The sequence below is a fragment of the Jaculus jaculus genome, chromosome 6, assembly GCF_020740685.1.
Source record: "Jaculus jaculus isolate mJacJac1 chromosome 6, mJacJac1.mat.Y.cur, whole genome shotgun sequence".
Classification (NCBI taxonomy): domain Eukaryota; kingdom Metazoa; phylum Chordata; class Mammalia; order Rodentia; family Dipodidae; genus Jaculus; species Jaculus jaculus.
In genome coordinates this window covers 105,593,191-105,612,418 of record NC_059107.1, presented here as the reverse complement: position 1 = coordinate 105,612,418, position 19,228 = coordinate 105,593,191, and the positions used below count along the sequence as shown (strand labels likewise).

At 38.8% G+C, this 19,228-nt stretch overlaps 1 protein-coding gene across 4 annotated transcripts in view; it reads left to right on the top strand.

The window, feature by feature from the left end:
• Tafa2 (TAFA chemokine like family member 2) overlaps positions 1–19,228 on the top strand; it is a 517,412-nt gene that overhangs the window by 299,476 nt on the left and 198,708 nt on the right. The window lies entirely within an intron of this gene.

Below are 19,228 nucleotides of genomic sequence, written 5' to 3'. Positions count from 1 at the left end.
TGTAGATATCATATTCTAAGAGGAACATGGATGAACCTGAGACCTACTCATAAGAGAGAGACTTCAGTGACACAGGATTTCATACTCCTTCATAAGAAAGGCTGAAATCCCTTGGAGATAGATTAGAATAATGAGCATCAATGGCCACTGCCAGCTAGTATTCAAAAATCATTGTCATTATTATTGTTTCTTTTCATTTTTGACACTTTGTTAAATGTATATTATATATTTTTATTCCATTTTCCCCCAATTACTCTCTCTCATCCTTTGTTTATTCCTCTTAAAGCTCTTCTACCTACTATTGAGTTCCCATACTACTGTCATGCCTGTTTTTTTGAATCCACTGAATTTAATTAGGGTTGCCTATATGATCATGGATGTGAGGTGATCTACTTGAGGATGGGCAGCCTACAAATCAGTTGCTCTACCCCTAAAGGATATAACTTCTTTTCTTCTAGTAATCATCAGTTACCACTCTGGAAGGTATGGGATGTCATGAACCTGTCCCCTTCCATAATGAAAATTATCAGACTCAGTCTTGTGCAGTTAACTACATCCACTGTGAGTTCATGAGTGTAATATCCATATGGTGTCCAGATGATAGCTTTCTGAACCTCTCTTTTCTACTTTCCTGCTCTTACATTCTTTCTCCCCCCTCTTCCACAAGGTCCATTGAGCCTTGGAGAAGTGGTTTAAGGGCTGAGTGCACATTATTCTTGGTAACTTTGTAAGCTCTGCATATCTGCATTAATTTCTGCCCTTTGCATAAAGAAACTTCTATGATCTAATATGCAAACAGTACCAATCAATCAAACAGATATTTAGAAGGCAATTTGACAGGCTGTCTGTTTAGAATAACCACAATGTTGTTTTCACCTTAGGCCCTATGTTCCTATCCACATGTTTTTGGCCAGACTTACAGTACTAGGTATGATTTCTCTTCTACAGAATGGACCTGAAATATAATTGAAGAGCAATTGGCTACTGCCATAACTTCCATGACTTATTGTGCCAGTGTGTGCATCTTGCTTTGCAGGTCATTTTTGACGTATACATGGTCCACAGCTGGATAGGACTGTTGATGACTTCTGGCATGAAGAAAGCTAGCTGGAAGGGAGGAAGAATTCAGCTCATTTCCAGTATGGTTTCTTTATATCCTGAAACCAAAGTGTGTGGTGTATTCAGCAATTATGACTTACCATCTAGTTTTGGTGGGCAATGAAGAGCAATGTTGACAGCTAATGTTGTTTTGGATAGAGACTGATGTAATCTATATGTTGTGATGGTTAATTTTATGTATTAGCTTTACCAGTCTAAGGAATAACCAGATAACTGATAAAAATATCTATGGGTCTATCTTATAAGGCTGTTTTTTATTGATTGATTGATTGATTGTTGCAAGTTTTTATGAGAGAAAAAGCATTGGCATGCTGGGGCCTCCATCCACTACAACTGAACTCTAGATGTGTATGCCACCTTATGCACAAATGTGACCTTGTGAGCTTGCAGCACCTTGTGTTTCTAGCTTACGTGGGTCCTGGAGAATGGAACATGGCTCCTTAGGCTTTTTAGGCAAGTGCCTTAATTGCTAAGCCATCTCTTCAGCCCTGTTTCTTTTCTTTTTTTAATTCTGAAGATGTTAGCAGTAAATTAGCAGATGCATTAAAGATCCTTCCTCTGGACGGAGACAATGATCCTGGTGTATTGTATATATGTATGGATGTTGTCAATAAAATGTTTAAAAAATCCACCCTCACCATCATGAATGAGTATTATCCAATCTGCTAAGGGTGCAGATAGAACAAAAAGGTGGAAAGTGAGTGGCTATGCTTCTTCTTGGGCTATGGTATCCCCAGAAGAGCCTTCTACAATTGCATGGGCTGCTACCTATGATAAATAACTTCCTTTATATCTCTATGCATCCCATTGTCTCTTCTTTCCAGATAAACTACATTGAAACACATATTCTAAAATAAGAATCTACTTGGAAATGGAGTTGTCTTAATAGATTACCCATGGTATATTTTTCTCCATGAAATAATTTCTGGAATATGTAGGAATTTTATTGTGAGGATTGGATGGATGGGCCTTATGTATATGGTTTACTTCATGCTTTAAGCTGTATTAGTCTAGATAATAGTATTGTACAACCAGTTGTAAACCACACCTATAATTTGGCACAATTTTTTCTCATATTACATACACAAATTTTTCTTTCATTTTTAATAACCTTTATTTTCTATATATGGTGTATGCTGATCTTATGTCCCCTCCAAATTATCCTCTATCATCTCTTTCTCACTGCTAGTAACATGATTCTTCTCCATTAATCATATCTTTCCCTCATGTCCTATTTTCTTACCCATTGCATCAGAGTGCCATGCATGATCATGGAAAAAGTTATTTACCATAGAATGGGCAACTTACCAGTGGCTACACCACTGATGAACCTGATTCTTCTTTCCTTGCAACCATTAGCTGCCATTAGTAACTTGAGTAGCTATAGGGTCTCATGCATCCTTCCCCCACCAATGGTGAAGTATTGACAGGCTTAGTCTTATGTGGGAAACCACAGCTTCTATGAATTCATAAGTGTAACAGCCATTTCCTATCTAGGAGGCAGTGTTTCACATCACTTCTCCCAATCCTCTTGCTCTTCTAGTGTTTCCACCTCTCTTCAGTGAGGTCCCCTGAGCCTTGGAGAATGTGGTTAAGATGTTCTGTTTGAGGCTTTGCACAGAGTTTTCACTTATTCTCAGCAAATTTTTCAGTCATGCATCTTTGTATTAACCACTGCTCACTGTAGTAAGAAACTTCTGTGATAAAAGCTTCAAGCAGTACTTACCTGTGAGACAAATATAGATATTGAGAAGGAAGTTTGACAGGCTGTCCATTTTCCATAACCACAGTCATAGGTTCCCTGCTAGGGCTTATGTCTCTGTTCTTAGGCTTTTGGCCAGGTTTACAGTACCAAGCACACAATCTCTCCTGTGGATTGGACCTCAAATCCAATCAGAAAGCAGTTGGTTACTCCCATTAAATTCTTTCCACTATTGTGCCAGTGCACACATCTTGCCTGACAAGTTGGTTATGGAAGACCTAGGGTCAATAGCTATGTAGGAATGTTGATATCTTTTCTCCCCCAGCAGCTTACACTACAGCTTCTGGTACAAAAATGCTACCTGGCAAGGAGGAAGCTTCCAGCTCAGTTCCAGATTAGTTTTGTTGTGTTCTGCAACTGAAGCATATGGTGTCTTCAACAATAGGAACTGACAATCTAGCTTTGGCAGGAAACCAAGAGCAATGGCAAGAGCCCATATTGTTTTAGTGATCTATGTAGCCTCCCTTATACACAACTCATTTGGAAGCATTTCATCCTTGGCACTGGTATTAATGATTAATAATCTATGGCTTCTATAAGAATCTTTATTCACCCATGTAGGAGAATTTTGTTCAAACTCTGTTTAATTTTTTTGTTGTTTCAATTGTCTTACCAAGTAGGAATTTTTTTGTCTAGAATATTCACATATCATTAGTTTCGATTCATCCTCCTATCACCTCCTTCTCTCACTCATCTCCCACCTTTATCCATCCTTAATTTTTTTCCCTATTACCCTTCAACTTTAATTAAAATAAGATTTCTTAAAGCCTTTGTATTTAACTATAAAGAAAGTGGTTTAGGGCTGGAGAGATGGCTTAGCAGTTAGGTGCTTGCCTGTGACACCTAAGGACCCCGGTTGAAGGCTCAATTCCCCAGGACCCACGTTAGCCAGATGCACAACGGGGCACACGTGTCTGGAGTTCATTTGCAGTGGCTGTACTCTCAAAATAAATAAATAAACACATAAAAATTTTTAAAAAAAGAAAGTGGTTTAGAGAACCAAAAGCTTATTTACCTAATTTTTCCTTAATTCTAACTACAGTAAAAAGAGTGCTGAATAAATGAATGATATGTCATAATTTTATGATGAAAATCTGAGTGATACTTGAGTGCTCAAGGCTAAATAAGCACATTTTTATCAAGTCCCTCAAGATCAGGAAACACTGTGGAAGAGCGGTGGAGACAGTGTTAGAGCCACAGGGTGAATATTTCGGGGCCCTGTCCTCTAGGCATGGACTAACTGATGCCTTCATGACCTCACTGTGCATATCATTCTACCACAAGACTGACAAAATTCTGTGTCCACTAATATTTTGATACATAGGGAAGATGAGGACAAAAAGAATGAGACATCAAAACAGAAGGAGGACAATTTGGAAAGAGGCGGATGCTCAGTGGAATGGAGAGATTGGGGAGAGAATGTAATCAAATTATAGCATTCACATGTAATTCTCAATGAAAAAATTACACAGATTGAGGGCATATTATTTGTACTCATGAAGACATTTAGAAAATCTCTTTTAAAGAAAATTCTCAAATCAGAGAACCAGAGCCTCAGAGGCCCCCAACACCTCAGCACTGAAGCAGACCAAAAATGAACCCAACATGGCTCAGGGAAATTTTGCGGAAGAGGGGGCGGAAAGAATGTCAGAGTCACATGTTGGGTCATGATATGCAGAGACATTTATCATACCAATAACTGGGGGCTAACTCCACAATGCACGACCCATTTTCATTAACAAGGAGGGTCTAATGGGAGGGTGTAGATCACAGATGAGCCTAAATAATGGTACCAAACTGCCTGTATTTACTGAAAAGAAAACTAATAAATTAAATTAAAAAAAAAAAGAAAATTCTCCATTGTCTAATATCTCTGATAGGATTTGCTTACTGGTGTACTAATCATTTCCATGGGGTGTAGTGAAACCAAATAACAATGCTTCTATGTCTGCTCTTTCAGATTTATGGACACTCAAGATTACTGTCCAAACTCTTAGGCTTGAGCACCTCTGAGCAGACTGCAGGAGGCAGTGTGATGAAAACAAACCATGCTCGGTCTCCTCTGTATTGTTGATTTATGAGGAACTTTAAGCATCAAATGGAAACTCATGTCCACAATGCCTTCATAATTGAACTGTTAAAAACTATTCTTTCACACCGTCTGAAGATCTTCCCATGAATCTTTGCTCTTAAGCTATCATGGACAGGTACGGGGAGATAAAGGAGTGATTAAAATGAATTTCTTGGTGTTTCATCATTCCTTTGGCCTATAATAAAGACAGACTTGATCCTTAAATGACATTATTCTAATCATTTCAAGTGGATAAAGTGATTAAGTATTTCAATTAAATAATTCCAATGTGTTAGTACTGAGATGAGATTGAAAGACCAGAACTGTTTCTGTCCCGTGTCAGGTCAGTCATGGTGGTGCCAGCAGAGCCAGGAGGGTCTTGTTCAGTCAGGTGCTTGTGTTGTTAAGCCACACAATTGCTTCCAAAGATTCACATATAAATATTATTCCTCTTGCCACCTTGTTTAGATAGAATAAACCAAGGTCCTCTTATGCATATGTATCACCTGTTAAAGGGATATATCGAACCCAGAATATTTTTCTTTTTACTATCCTTAACTTTTTTTTTTTTTCAGACTGCGCATCAATACCTTTGAGGCATACTTTCTTCTTAGACCAGACTGTTGCTTTCTTTTGTGAAGGGAACCTGTTTCTGTTACTGCTGATGCTATCTATTTCCTTAGAAATTAAATGACCCAGAAAGAAAGCTGCACAACAAATATTAATTAGGAATTTTACAGATACACAGAATGTTACAGATACATGGTCCCCATGCACTTGCTTTCTGTGATTTGCATTCTCCTGGCTTCCATCTAAGAAACAGAGAGAGATGTGACTCACAGGCTGAGGCCACAATCCTGGGCACGCTGTCTCAGTGCCATGTTAAGTTGTGCAGCCTTGAGTAGAGTTTTTCATGACAATTTATCCCAGGTTTCTTGTGTGTTTACAAAATCTGTTCAGTTAGAGTTGGCTTCAGGGGTTATTGTGAGTAATAACAAACATCTATCCATAAAATATTTTGAGAAATTAGAAGAAGATCATAGCATGTTATAAATGTTAAGCAATGCTACAGTTTTATTGGGTCCCACAGCACGCACGCTGTGTGTAGTAATCAGGACCACTTTTATTCAGTGCTCTTTTTTAGCATGTTACCCACCATCTGTTTTTTTTTTAAAGAATATTTTTATTGATAATGTTTATATATGTATAAAATACATTTTGATCATAGTACCCTCCCATCTCACGCTCTAGTCCCCACTAAACCATGTTCCCTCCACTGAACAACTTTCTCCCTTGAACCAGACCTTCCTGTATTTTGATGACTTTATTTTGTTTTTGCCATCCATCATCAATGACAAGATGTTGATGGGCCCGATATTGGACAGGTAATGACAGCTGCTGGGAATTCATGAATCCAAGTGGAGAGCAGTTGGTCACTCCCACAACATTTATGCCACTATTGCACCAGCGGGCTTATCTTCCCTGGCTTTTCACTTGCATAGCCTGTAGGCTTCACTGATGGGAAAGACTGTTGATGACTTTTCTTTCCCAGCACTCTGCATAGAACTTTCTAGCACTATGCCATCTAGCCAGCAGGGAGGAGGCAACTCAGTACCAGCTGGATTTCTCAGTGTCTAGTAACCAACTCACATGGTGTCTTCAGCAATTGGATGTTACGTTCTAGTTCTGGGGAAGAACAGAAAGCATTAGCAATGACCTGTGTTGTTTTGGGGCTCATGGACCTCCCTGACCAACAACTCACTGGAAAGCTTCCCACCATGTCACTGGGATTTTCCTATGAAACATGTGACTTAAATTTTATTTTTAATTACCTACTAAAAAAGTTGGTTTCCATTTGGTTTATTCATACTAACTTTGGTTTTAGTTAAATCTATCCCAGTTCACTCTCTTCTTCAATTCCTCTTCACCCCAATCCCCTTAGATCCTGCCATCCCTAGTATTATTCTCTCTCTCTCTCTCTTTACATATCTTCTATCCCCTTCTTTAGAGCCCATCCCTTTCTAGCTTCTTGGCTAGATCACTATTTCATCATATTCAAATCTAAAAACTCTATGCTAGGATCTGTATATGAAAAAGAACATGTGGTATTTTTCTTCCTGTAGCTGGGTTGCCTCACTTAGTAAACTAGTTTTCCAGGTCCATCCATTTTCCTCTAATTTTATTGTTTTTCAGCTGAGTAAAATTCCATTGGGTATATGTACTACATCTTCATGATCCCATTCACTGATTCATGGTAGTTGATTTGATTCCTGGTTACTATGAATAAATGTGGATGAGTAGGTGTCTACATAGCACAGTGTACAGCCCAGGAGTGGTAGACATGGGTAATAGATGTATTTTTAACTTTTTGAGGAAACTCCAGTCTGATTTTCATAGTGGCTGTTATATATATATTTACACTTCTGCTAACAGTGAATGAGGATTCCTCTTTCCCTATATCCTTGTCAGCATTTGTTTTCATTTGAGTTTTAAGTGATTGCCATTCTGACTTGACTAAGATGGAATCTCAAAGTAGTTTTAATTTGCATTTCTTTTAAATATTTTTATTTATTATTTTGAGAGAGAGAGAGAGTGAGAGAGAGAAAGAGGAAAATAAAGAGAATGACTATGCCAGGTCCTCCATCCACCACAAACGAATTCCATATACATGCATCACCTTGTGCATCTGGCTTGCATGGGTCTTGCGAAATCAAACCTGGGTCTTTAGGCTTCATAGGAAAACACTGTAGCTACTAAGCTATCACTGTAGCCTTAATTTGCATTTCGATGATAGCTAAAGTGTTGACCATTTTAATGATATATTTTGTCATTTTAATTTTTGTATTATTCCTTCCTCTCCCTCTGCTTTTTGAGAGGCAGGGTCTCACTCCATCACTTCAGCCCAGCTGACCTGGAACTCACTTTGCTCTAGGCTGGCCTCAATCTCACAGTGGTTCTCATACCTCAGCCTTCCAAGTGCTGGGATTAAAAGCATGTGCCAGAATATGGCTGGCTATATTTATTCTTCTTCTCCCTCTCCTCTCTCTCTCTCTCTCTCTCTTTGTTTATGTTTTTCAAGGTAGGGTTCTCTCTCTAGCCCAGGCTGACCTGGAATTCACTATGTAATCTCAGGATGGCCTCAAACTCACAGCAATTCTCTTACCTCTGCCGCCTGAATGCTGAGATACCTGTCTGGCTATTTCTTCTTTTGAGAACTGTGTGTTCAGTTCCATGGCTCATTTTTTATTGGGCTGTTTGTTTTAATATTGCTTGTATTTTTTAAGTTTTAAAAAAATTATTCTTAATCAGGCATAATGGTAAACATCTTTCATCCCAGCACTCGGGAGGCAGAGGTAGGTGGATTGCCATGAGTTCGAGGCCACCCTGAGAATATGGAGTGAATTCCAGGTCAGTCTGGGCTAGAGTGAGACCCTACCTCTAACACCCCCCTCAAAAAATTATTTGTCTTTATATTAATCCTCTGTCAGAGATCTCTAGCTGATGAAGATTATCTTCTAGTCTGTTGGTTGTCTCTTGATTTGGTTGATGGTTTTGCTGTGCAATAGTGTTCTGTTTCATGAAGTCCTATATATTGGTCATTTGCATTATTTCCTGTCTGTCCCCTGATATTCTTCTTCAACTTGGCTTTTACTTCAGTGGACTAGAATTGACAGCCGAAAATTGGGGAAAAAGACTGATTTACCTCCTCCAGAATTAGTACAGAGTACCTTTCACTATTGAATATTTGATGACATTAGGTAGACTTTAACCACCTGTGGACCACATTTACTCCCTTCCTTATGGGGCTGCACAAGATCATCTTCTCTTATTTCTGGGACTAGCATAGATTCTAGAAGTTTCTAAGTATGTAATCCAAACCCAGAGATAAGGCTCTTTCCTGTTTGAGACAGGATGAAATTTAAAGCTCTTACACAGATTAACTAAGGTCAAAATTGAAGCCTTGGATTTCTAATCATGTTTGTTTAATCTTTCATTTAATTTTATTTGACTTACTTCTGGTTCCTCACAATTACTCAAAAAGTATTTTTAAAGAGACAAATGTGTTTTTAGCTGTAATAAGGGAGAATAAGAGAAGCATTTTCCCCACATCTGAGTGCAGAGTGACAACAGTAAGACAGGGCAGCAGCAAGGGCAGGACATTTGGTTGGCTTTTTTTCTCCATTTTTTCCCCTTGTCAAACGATATATGATTTCTGTGCTTTTTCTTAACAAAAAGGAGTCATCAGTAATAACTGAGTTTATAGAATAGAGTAGTAATGATTAGTGGAAATATAATATGAGCTAAATATATGCATACACACACACACATATTCAAATATATATTCTAACTGGCTTTATAAACTGTTAAAGAAATAGGTTAATGTTCAAAATGTCCATTTAGCTAAATATCTATAAGATGTAATTTTGGCATGCGCTACCAGTCACAATTCAAGTACTCCAATGAGAAACATGGCTTGTAGCAAGGTGAGAACTGCATACATGGTGCTGCAGGGAAGTATCATGCTATAGAGAAATGAACACCATGAATTTAAGCTCTGAGTTTTATGAGCTGGGTGACCTTAAGGAAGTCACTTAACTTTTCTGAACCTCAGATTTTTTTTTTTTCATGTGTAAACTGAGTGTGAATACATTCTCTTGCTGTTGTTTTGAGGCTTAAATGAGGTAAAGCATGCCCAGTGCTCAGTGCATAGTCATGTTATCATTTGTAACAGTCAGTATTGTTAGGTTGCATAAACTTTTAAAGAACTTCACCCTTCATAAAGTCTGGGTGGGAGCTGCTAACCCAGGATGAAGCACCGACTTCTGGCTGCTGTTGGTGTGGTTCTCCTCTGACTTCACAGCCTTTCTGTGTCTAGGAGGTTTGGGACATGATAGCTCAGTACCTTGCTTCTGTTCCCTGCTTCCCGGTGTTGTTTCACCTTCTCAAGTTCTTATTTAACCTGGTTTGACCCTAATTCTGCTGTGACTTTTGGTCTAGACCAGAGGCTTACTTTCCACTTCTATCAGTGACCCTGGTTTTGTTCTTGCTGTGCCCCAGACAATAATCTTGGACAAGTAGCCTGGTTCATTGAGCACATCTGACTGAATGTGGGCTTTCTAAAGATTTGAGGCTGTCTTTAGAACATGTGCCTCATCTTGGCAATAAATTGTTTTTAGCATTTAATTTGGTAGCCAAGACAAAACTAATTTAAAATTTGTGGGTACAAAAATGTCATAGTTTAACAAAGGAAACCAAAGGATTAAATACAGTTAAGCTTGGTGTGGGTGATGAAACTTGCTAGATGTAAGAGGAATGGGAGCGTTGTTGACTGACATTGTCAGAGGATTGTGCCAGTCTTATTCCTATTTGCTTAACATGTTGCCAAGTCTGCATCTTGAGGGGTGAAGGAAAGGGGGCAGTACCGATCAAAGAGTCAGGGACTCCTCCTCCTGTTGCTGGTTCACTATAAAAGTGAATTAGGATAATATTTTTAACAATCGTTTTAAAATCTAAACCCATAGAAGTTTCCCAATTCAATCATAAATAATTGGCCCAGAAAGTGTAAGGTAAATTGAATATTGTTATTTTCTTCTGAAAATTGTAAGAATAAAATATGAAACCTATCACCATCTGCCATGATGTCACTCTTCAGGAATGTAGGGAACAAACAGGCAAATGCTTGTCTCAATATTGCAAATCCTAAAGACAAAGAAACAGTCAAACATCTGATCTATGAAACAAATGTCTCCTAAAATAGAATTGCCCAAATCACTGGCAGTGTTGGGCTTGGAAGGAGCACAGATGGTTTGGAGCTGCACTGGCTGTGCATCAGCCCCGATGGCAAAGCGGCGGCTGGGTGCTTACCACAGGAGTGGGTGGTTTGCGGCTTGGCATCCTGACCTTTGACCCAGCACCATTTCCTGCCTCGGTTGTACTTCCCACCTTAAATGTTCTTTCTTCTTTAAGTAATTTTAGTCTATAGAATGAATTTGGTAAGAATTTTGCTGTAATCTGGGGCCAATTTCTCTCTTGTCTTGACTGGTATGTGGATTCATCTGGATGTGAGTGTAGCCATCTTGATTAGTAACTTGATTATTAATTGTACCAGGATGACTCCTGCTGATTTTTCTTACATAGTTTCTCAGGAAACTATAAATAAACAAAACCATTGCAGTACATGTAGAGCTATTCATGTGACCCTGGAGCCAAGGATGTACCTGACTCTGATATGAGCTTAAGGTAAATCAACTACATTCCAGCTCAGATAAAGTCACTTTTGTACTAAGCCAGGCGTAAGCCCCTCTTTTGAACCCAAACTGCAGGGATCCAGCTGGTCTTACTACTGACTGTGCAGGGCTCATTCTTTGTCAGCAAATCCCCAATAAATACAGGCAGAAACTAAGGATAATTGGCAAAACAAGCAAGGGTGATGTTTTCCTGATGAACCGGATACCAGCACAAAGGGGAAGGAGACCAACACAGAGAAAAATCAACTCCTACCAAATCAGAGAGCCAAAGCCTCAGAGGCCCCCAACACCTCAGCACTGAAGCAGACCAAAAATGAGCCCAACATGGCTCAGGGAAAATTTGCGGAAGAGGGGGCGGAAAGAATGTCAGAGTCACATGTTGAGTCATGATTTGCAGAGACATTTATCATACTAATAACTGGGGGCTAACTCCACAATGCACGACCCATTTACATCAACAAAGAGGGTCCATTGGGAGGGGGTAGATCATTGATGAACCTAAACAATGGTACCAAACTGCCTGTATTTGCTGAAAAGAAAACTAATAAATTAAATTTAAAAAATACTAAAAAACCCCTGTCTGCCCTCTCTTCAGTCTCTTCACATATTGGGTCTATTCTCACACACTAGAATCAGGCTGCTGTGGGACAACTTGCATTCAAGGACTTATTATTCTTGAATATTTCTTATATCTATTTTTTTGTTTATTTTTATTTATTTATTTGAGAGTGACAAACAGAGAGAGAAAGAGGCAAATAGAGAGAGAGAATGGGTATGCCAGGGCTTCCAGCCTCTACAAGGGAACTCCAGATGCATGCGTCCCCTTGTGCATCCAGCTAACGTGGGTCCTGGGGAATTGAACCTTGAACCGGGGTCCTTAGGCTTCACAGGCAAGTGCTTAACCACTAAGCCATCTCTCTAGCCCCTTATGTCTATATTTTATCAAGCACTCCTTGGAGATGGGACCTCTTCCACGCTAAGGTCCACCAAACAGGTGTCTGTGGACTATATTTGGTCTCAGGATCAACCTCTTGGGAGGGGGGTATTCTTTGACTTGAGAGGCTAGAAGAGAGTCAGCGCTGGTTCATCACCTGGCGCTCACTGGTTGTACTCAGTTAGCTTTGTACTTTTGTTGAAGTTGGTATGAAATGACTGATTTCAATCATTTAAATTAAGCTCTTAATATTCACACTGTGTTATCAATTTATAAAGTAGGATAATAATGCTTTCCACTGTGGATTATACCTCTAGATCCTATGGATAATCTGTTAATGTATATCTTGTGTCTCGAGAAGTTGAAAGACAGAGTGTGGGTACAGCAACATAACCCGCAGCCTCATTATTGCAGAAATTTGGATTTGGGTCAGTGAGCAAACTGAATGTCACTCGGAGTGGAGAACTCAAATTTATTATGCTGGTATATTAGAGAGCCAATGCTCCAGATTTCTCCAGCCCTTGAGTTCTGGTGGGTTCGTATTTTTATAGACAGGTTTTAGAGCTACTTAGCTGGGGGGGCATTTGTATAAAATTCTTCAACAATAAGAAACCATGAAGAAATGGGTAGGGAACCATTTTAGGGGAGTCAGTTATGATACTTAGGTAACGCATTGTAAGCAGGACACAGCTGTACAGTGAGGATGCCCCAGGGTCATGTTATCATTAGTATGGACGTGCATAATAGAAGCTGTAAGTCAGGATGTGTGCCCATTGTTTCCTCTCCTACTGCCGCACAGTGGGTACCAGCAGTTCTAGTGGTGGGAAGGACAGTGTTGGTGAAGTCTGCAGCATCCATTTGGGAAGGACAGGTCTTCCGACAAAACTGTAAGCAAAAAAGGGGAGGCAAGGGTTCAGTCAGGTTTCTAGCTTGAAAATGTATTCTTAAATTTTTTTCTACCACTTACATCATAATACACACACACACACACACACACACACACACATACACACACATGAGTGTGCACATCCATACCTGATCATTGATAATTTATTTGGTCCTTTCATTTTTCTCATCTCCCTCAATAATTATTTATTCCAAACTTTGATGCTCACAAATCTTATACTTTGGTCATGATTCCTCTTCATTTGTGGAAAAACTAGGGGTCTTTAGGTATGACCATCCTAAATTCCTTGTCACTATTCTATACACATTTACTGAGTGGTTTTCTATCTTTCTAAAAATTGTTACTGCATATAACACTATTAAAAGTTCCTTGCCATGTGACTAGCCCTACTGTGTCTAACTGTCACACCTGTCCTGCCAATTATCATGTGTTTATCTTTGGTACTTATCTTTTCCTTCTCTTTAAATTTATGTTTTAACTCATATATAAACCATAAAATTGTTCAGAAATATTTTCACATGTAGTGTGTGTGTGTGTGTGTGTGTGTGTGTGTGTGTGTGTAAAATGCTTGTGTGTGCGCACACTCCTGGGAAGGCCAGACACTGATGTGGGGTGCCTTCCTCAATTACTCTCCATCTTAGGTTTTGAGACAGCATCTTTCTCTGAACTTATAGTTGACTAGTTGTGCTAGACTGGCTAGTTAGCAAGTCCCAGAGATTCTTCTGTCTCCATCTCTCCAGCACTTGGTTTATTATTGTTTGCCACGTCTGGCTTTTAAATGGATTCTAACAATACAAACTAAGGTCTTTATGATTATATACCAGCAGAGCCATCTTCTCAGACTCTGACATTTTAAAAATATTTTCAAGTACTGGGATGTATCTTGTACACCTCTGCTAACACGAACTCTTTCTGGTTAATGTGATCTTACCTCTCAGCCCTGTCTCCCACATACCCATGACTCCCACATGTGTGTTTTATAATCTAGGTGTTTTCTTCTGGGCACAGAGTCCTTAGAATAAAGCACCTTGCTGGGCATCTTTGAGACCGGAAATGAGTCTGTGCTTTCCTGTCCTCATGTCTTAGGTGCTATTAGGACACTCTGAAGTTGGATGACTTTGCTCACACTTTAATAGTTCACATCCATTTTATAAGTAAGAAAATGGAGCCTTGAAAATGTTATGACTTCAAGGTCAAAATGCTTGTTATAGTTTACGAATCTGTGACTGACTACTCATTCTGTTCAGGGCCCTGGATGTCTTTCTCTCCAGATTTCCTGATATGTGCACATCGTTCACTGTGTCCATGGGATTACAAACTGTCATCTCTCGTAACTCTCTGACAGTGAAGTGTAGGCTCCTTCACGCAGAACTTGCTTCCTGAAATTGCATTGTTGAATCACTCTGGGATTAAAGATTACACTTCAGATCAAAGAATAGATGGACTTTGGAGAAAAGTTAAAATCAGTTTGGTTTTTTTTGGTAAGAGTAGAGCAAGCAGTCTGATCATACAATCAAATATATGGATGGGGAAAAACAAGAGATAATGTGTAAATATGGACGTGAATATGTTCATGCTGCTGCAGGAAGAGGTTTGTATGAATTGTATAAATTCATGGTCTCTAATGACAGTCACCTCTCCCCTCAATACAAGGTTTTACTTTCCATGGTCCCAGTCACCCATGGGCAATTATAGTCTGAATATATTAAACTTGCAATTCCGTAAATATGCCAGGTATGTTTTAAATGGCATGCTATTCTGAGTGTCATAATGAAATTTTATACCCTCCTACTCCATTGTACCCCAAATGTGATTGTGCCTATTTCCACCATACCCATGCTATATGCACTGCTCTCAAATTTGTCATTTATTGGCTATTGGACAATCACTGGCTGTCTCCAATAAACTTTACTGCCTTTACCTTATTACTTACCTATTTGCTTATGATGCCAATGTTCACTACTAGTCATGCTGGCTGGCTACTCAGATGTGCCAAGGAGAACCTCCAAAATCTTTCTTTTATGGGAAGAGGTGATTATCTTTGACTTAGTAGTGAAAGAAACAAACCATATGTTGAATTTGCTAAGATCCACAATGCAGGAAGGTCTTTTGACTGACAATACATTCACATAACTTTTATTACATTATATTGTTAGAATTGCTTTATTTAATTATTTTTGTTTTAAATTTCTCTCTGGGCCTAACTTATAAATTAGATAAATAATCAGGTAGGATTATAGAGGGCAAATTATAGCCTGTTGGAGTATTTTCAGTTTTAGGCATCATCTGGGTTTTTGGAATATACCTTGTATGGATAAGTTGAGTACTGACTACTGGGTGTTCATTGTATCATAATTTGGCATCCTATTTTGGTAGTTTGAATGTATGGCTCTAAGGCACCTTAAAAGCACAAATTTCTGGGCTAGACATTTTTAAAGCCTATATTCTTTGTGTTTTCTGGGTTGTCCTTGAATCCACATTTCTTTCATAGGGTTTTGATGTCATCTTCATAATTTTCCAAGAGTAATATTTTGCTACAATGTAGAATATGTGTTCCTTTTCTGAACTTTCAAGTTAACTCTCAATTTTTAGGATAGTTACATTTTTTCTTTTTGTGCTTGGTGGGCAGCAGAGTGATTTAAGGCCTGCAGTTATTCTGAATTAGGCAATATACTCTTTGGCTAAAGGGGAATTAACGGTAGCAAAGGTGTATATTAACATGATGATTATCAAATTCAGGTGTTCTCCATGTATACCTGGAGGAATTGGTAAGTATTAAAAATGAGAGTTTGAGGCCTTCTGTTTGAAGTGTGCCAATGTGCCTAGTGCATTGTTAAGATATTTCATTAAGAGAGTCACATAATAAATGTTGGCTTTCTATTAATAGTAAAAGGCTAATTTCCTTTACACATGAAAAAGGAATACTGGTTCACTTTTACAACTGTGAAGAATAAGAGCTTTTCTTCCGATCAAAATCTTGTTTTGGATAATTCTATGTGAAGACATTTGTCCTTAAGATCCCCATGGTTTTTAATATATACAACATTTCTTTTTTTTTGTTAATTTTTAAATTTTTATTAACATTTACCATGATTATAAAAAAAAATCCCATGGTAATTCCCTCCCTTCCCCCCGACACTTTCCCCTTTGAAATTCCACATTTCTGATGATATTAAGATTATCTGGCAATGTTAATTGTATATGCTTATTTAGAATAGTGCATTATGTGAATTCATTATTTGAAATTTCACCATCTTCATTGATATTAATGACATAATGCTAAAACATCTTAGTTTTGAGAGATTAAGATAAGGATTCTTTTATTGTTTTTAATTTTGACTTACAATGTGTTATTCATAACTCTTGAAATCAGAATCTTGATGCTATCTGTAGCAATTTTAGCTTATTGAACTGTAATCTCCAAGGAGCAGACAGTGAGCTGCTGTATCTCTGTGGTCAAACTCATCAATTCAAATACCTAGCACAATTTTTATGAGAGGGCTTGGCAATAGCTTGGAATTTTGAACAGTTATATAATATTTTACTTTATCAGAAACTAAATTGCCTTTTAAAGATAATCACAAGATATATAATGGTCTTGCTTTTTTTTTGGTCAAATGTAAAAAATTGTTTTATTTCTACTGGGGGGGGGGGGAGGAAGAGAATGAATAGAGTTGTTTTCCAGTTTAATTTCCACCATGTACACACATACCCAGCTCCACACATATACATTCATATATAAAAAATGTACCTTCTAGACTTCTGGCCAAGATGGCATCTGCCTAACCACACCTTATCTCCCAGGGAAGAAAAGAGACAGAAAAAATGATCTCATAGTTCATGTGGAATGGTAGAAGGCCTCAGATATCCAAGAATATCCTCAGCAAAAGAAACACCTTTGGAGGCATCACCATACCTGATCTAAAGCTATATTACAAAGCCATAGTAATAAAAAAAAACTTGTTACTGGCATAAAAACAGGATTATAGACCAATGAAACAGAATTGAGGACTTGGACTTTGGGTTAAGTAACTACAGATACTTGATATTTGACAAAGGCCCTAACATTGTAGACTGGAAAAAGACAGCATCTTCAACAAATGATGCTGGACAAACTGGATAACCATATGCAGGAAATGAAACTTGATCCACACATATTGCCATGCACAAAAATCAAGTCCAAATGGATCAAAGACTTCAATATAGGACCAGAAACTCTGCTACTACTGGAAGAAAAAAATAGAAGGAACTTTTCATGAGACAGGAATGAGACCAAAACCCAGTAGCTCAGGAACTTAAACAATCACTCAGCCATTGGGTTCTCATGAAGCTGAAAAGTTTCTTCACAGACAATTGTACAATAAGCAGAGCCAATAGATTACCCACAGAATGGGAGAAAATTTTTGCTGGCTATCCAACTGACAGAGGCCTAAGTTCTAGAATCTACAAAGAACTCCAAAACCTAAACAATAAAAAACATATAACCCACTCCCAAAATGGGGCAGAGAACTGGACAGGGAGTTCTGAGGGAAAGAAATACAAATTGTAAACACACACTTAAGAAAATATTCATCATCCCTAGTCATCAAGGTTCCTCCTTACTCCAGTAAGGAAGGTAAACACTAAAAGATCAGATGAGGGCTGGAGAGATTGCTTAGTGGTTAAGCACTTGCCTGTGAAGCCTAAGGACCCTGGTTGGAGGCTCGATTCCTCAGGACCCACATTAGCCAGATACACAAGGGGGTTCATGTGTCTGGAGTTCGTTTGCAGTGGCTGCTGGAGGCCCTGGTGCGCCTGTTATCTTTCTCCCTCTCTTCCTCTCTCTTTCTCTGCCTCTTTCTCTGTCACTTTCAAATAAATAATAAATAAACAAAAAAATTTAAAAAAATCAAATGAAAACAAATGCTGGTAAGGATGTGGAGAAATAGGAAACCTCATTCACTGTTGGTGGGAATGTAAGGTGCTACAACCACTATGGAAAGCAAAATGGAGACTCCTAAAAGTGTTGATCAACAGAGCCAGTTATTCCCTTACTGGGCATTTACTCTAAAAGCTACATACTTCAGTTCAGAGAGATTTTCTCAACCATGTTTATAGCACCTTAATTCATCATAGCTAAGAGCTGGAATCAACCCAGATGTCCATCATTAGAAGAATGGATAACCAAGATGTGGTATATCTACATGATGGAATTCTACACAGCAGCGAGGAAAAAAATGACACAATGAAGAAAAGTGGCCGAACTTGGAACAGGTCATTCTCAGTGAACTCACCCAATCACAGAAAGATAATCACCATATGGTCTCACTCATCTGTGGCTCCTAACCTGAATCTGCCCAAGATGCTGACATATCCAATAAGCATCTCAAGGACTGGACAATAGGGAGGTTGGGGTGGGAGGGGAGGGCAAGGATGGAGTGACACAAAACTGGACCCAAATGGCAGCAGTACCATAAAATTCTACAACCTAAAAGACAGAATAATGGTTGAACCTTCATCAGGTCCTTAGAGGGAACACCTGAGCCACAGCACCCTGGAAAGGGTATGATGAAGACTAGGCTTAATCTTCTGTTCATCTCTCTCTGCCCCTTTTCTCTCTTCTCTTTCTCTTTTATATTACCTATCTTTTTCTTCCTTCTTTTCCTTAGTGCTGGCCTGTAACTCCCAGTACCAGCATATAATTAACATCCACAATGAGTTGTTGATCAAAGAGATATACAAGGTTTTCCAAAAGAAGACAGATTTCTGTCAAAGTACCTGAGGACCCACCAGAGGTTAGTGGTAAAACCCTACTGCCAAAGACACCATATGTTGTTGCTATGAACATGGAGTGACCTGGCTGGAATATGGAAGAAAGTCAGTCCCCAAACACTTAGTTTTTCTAGTGCCAAAAGGTGCTGCATGAGTGGCTGGGGGAAAATGACTAACATCTGTCCAAGCAACATGTGGTCTAAGCTACTCAGCAGCAAACAACCGAATGTGATGCTCATACAAGTGCTATAGTGGCACACAGCCATGGCAGGTAACCAACTACCCTTAATTTGGCTAACAGATCCACTCAGTGGAATGGAACCTCTAGCTGGTTCTGGAAAATGAGTCAGAACTATATCTAAATATGAGCCTGTTCTCCATCATCAAGCTACCACCAATCATGGACTTCAAGAGGGCTTATACCTATTAAATTTTC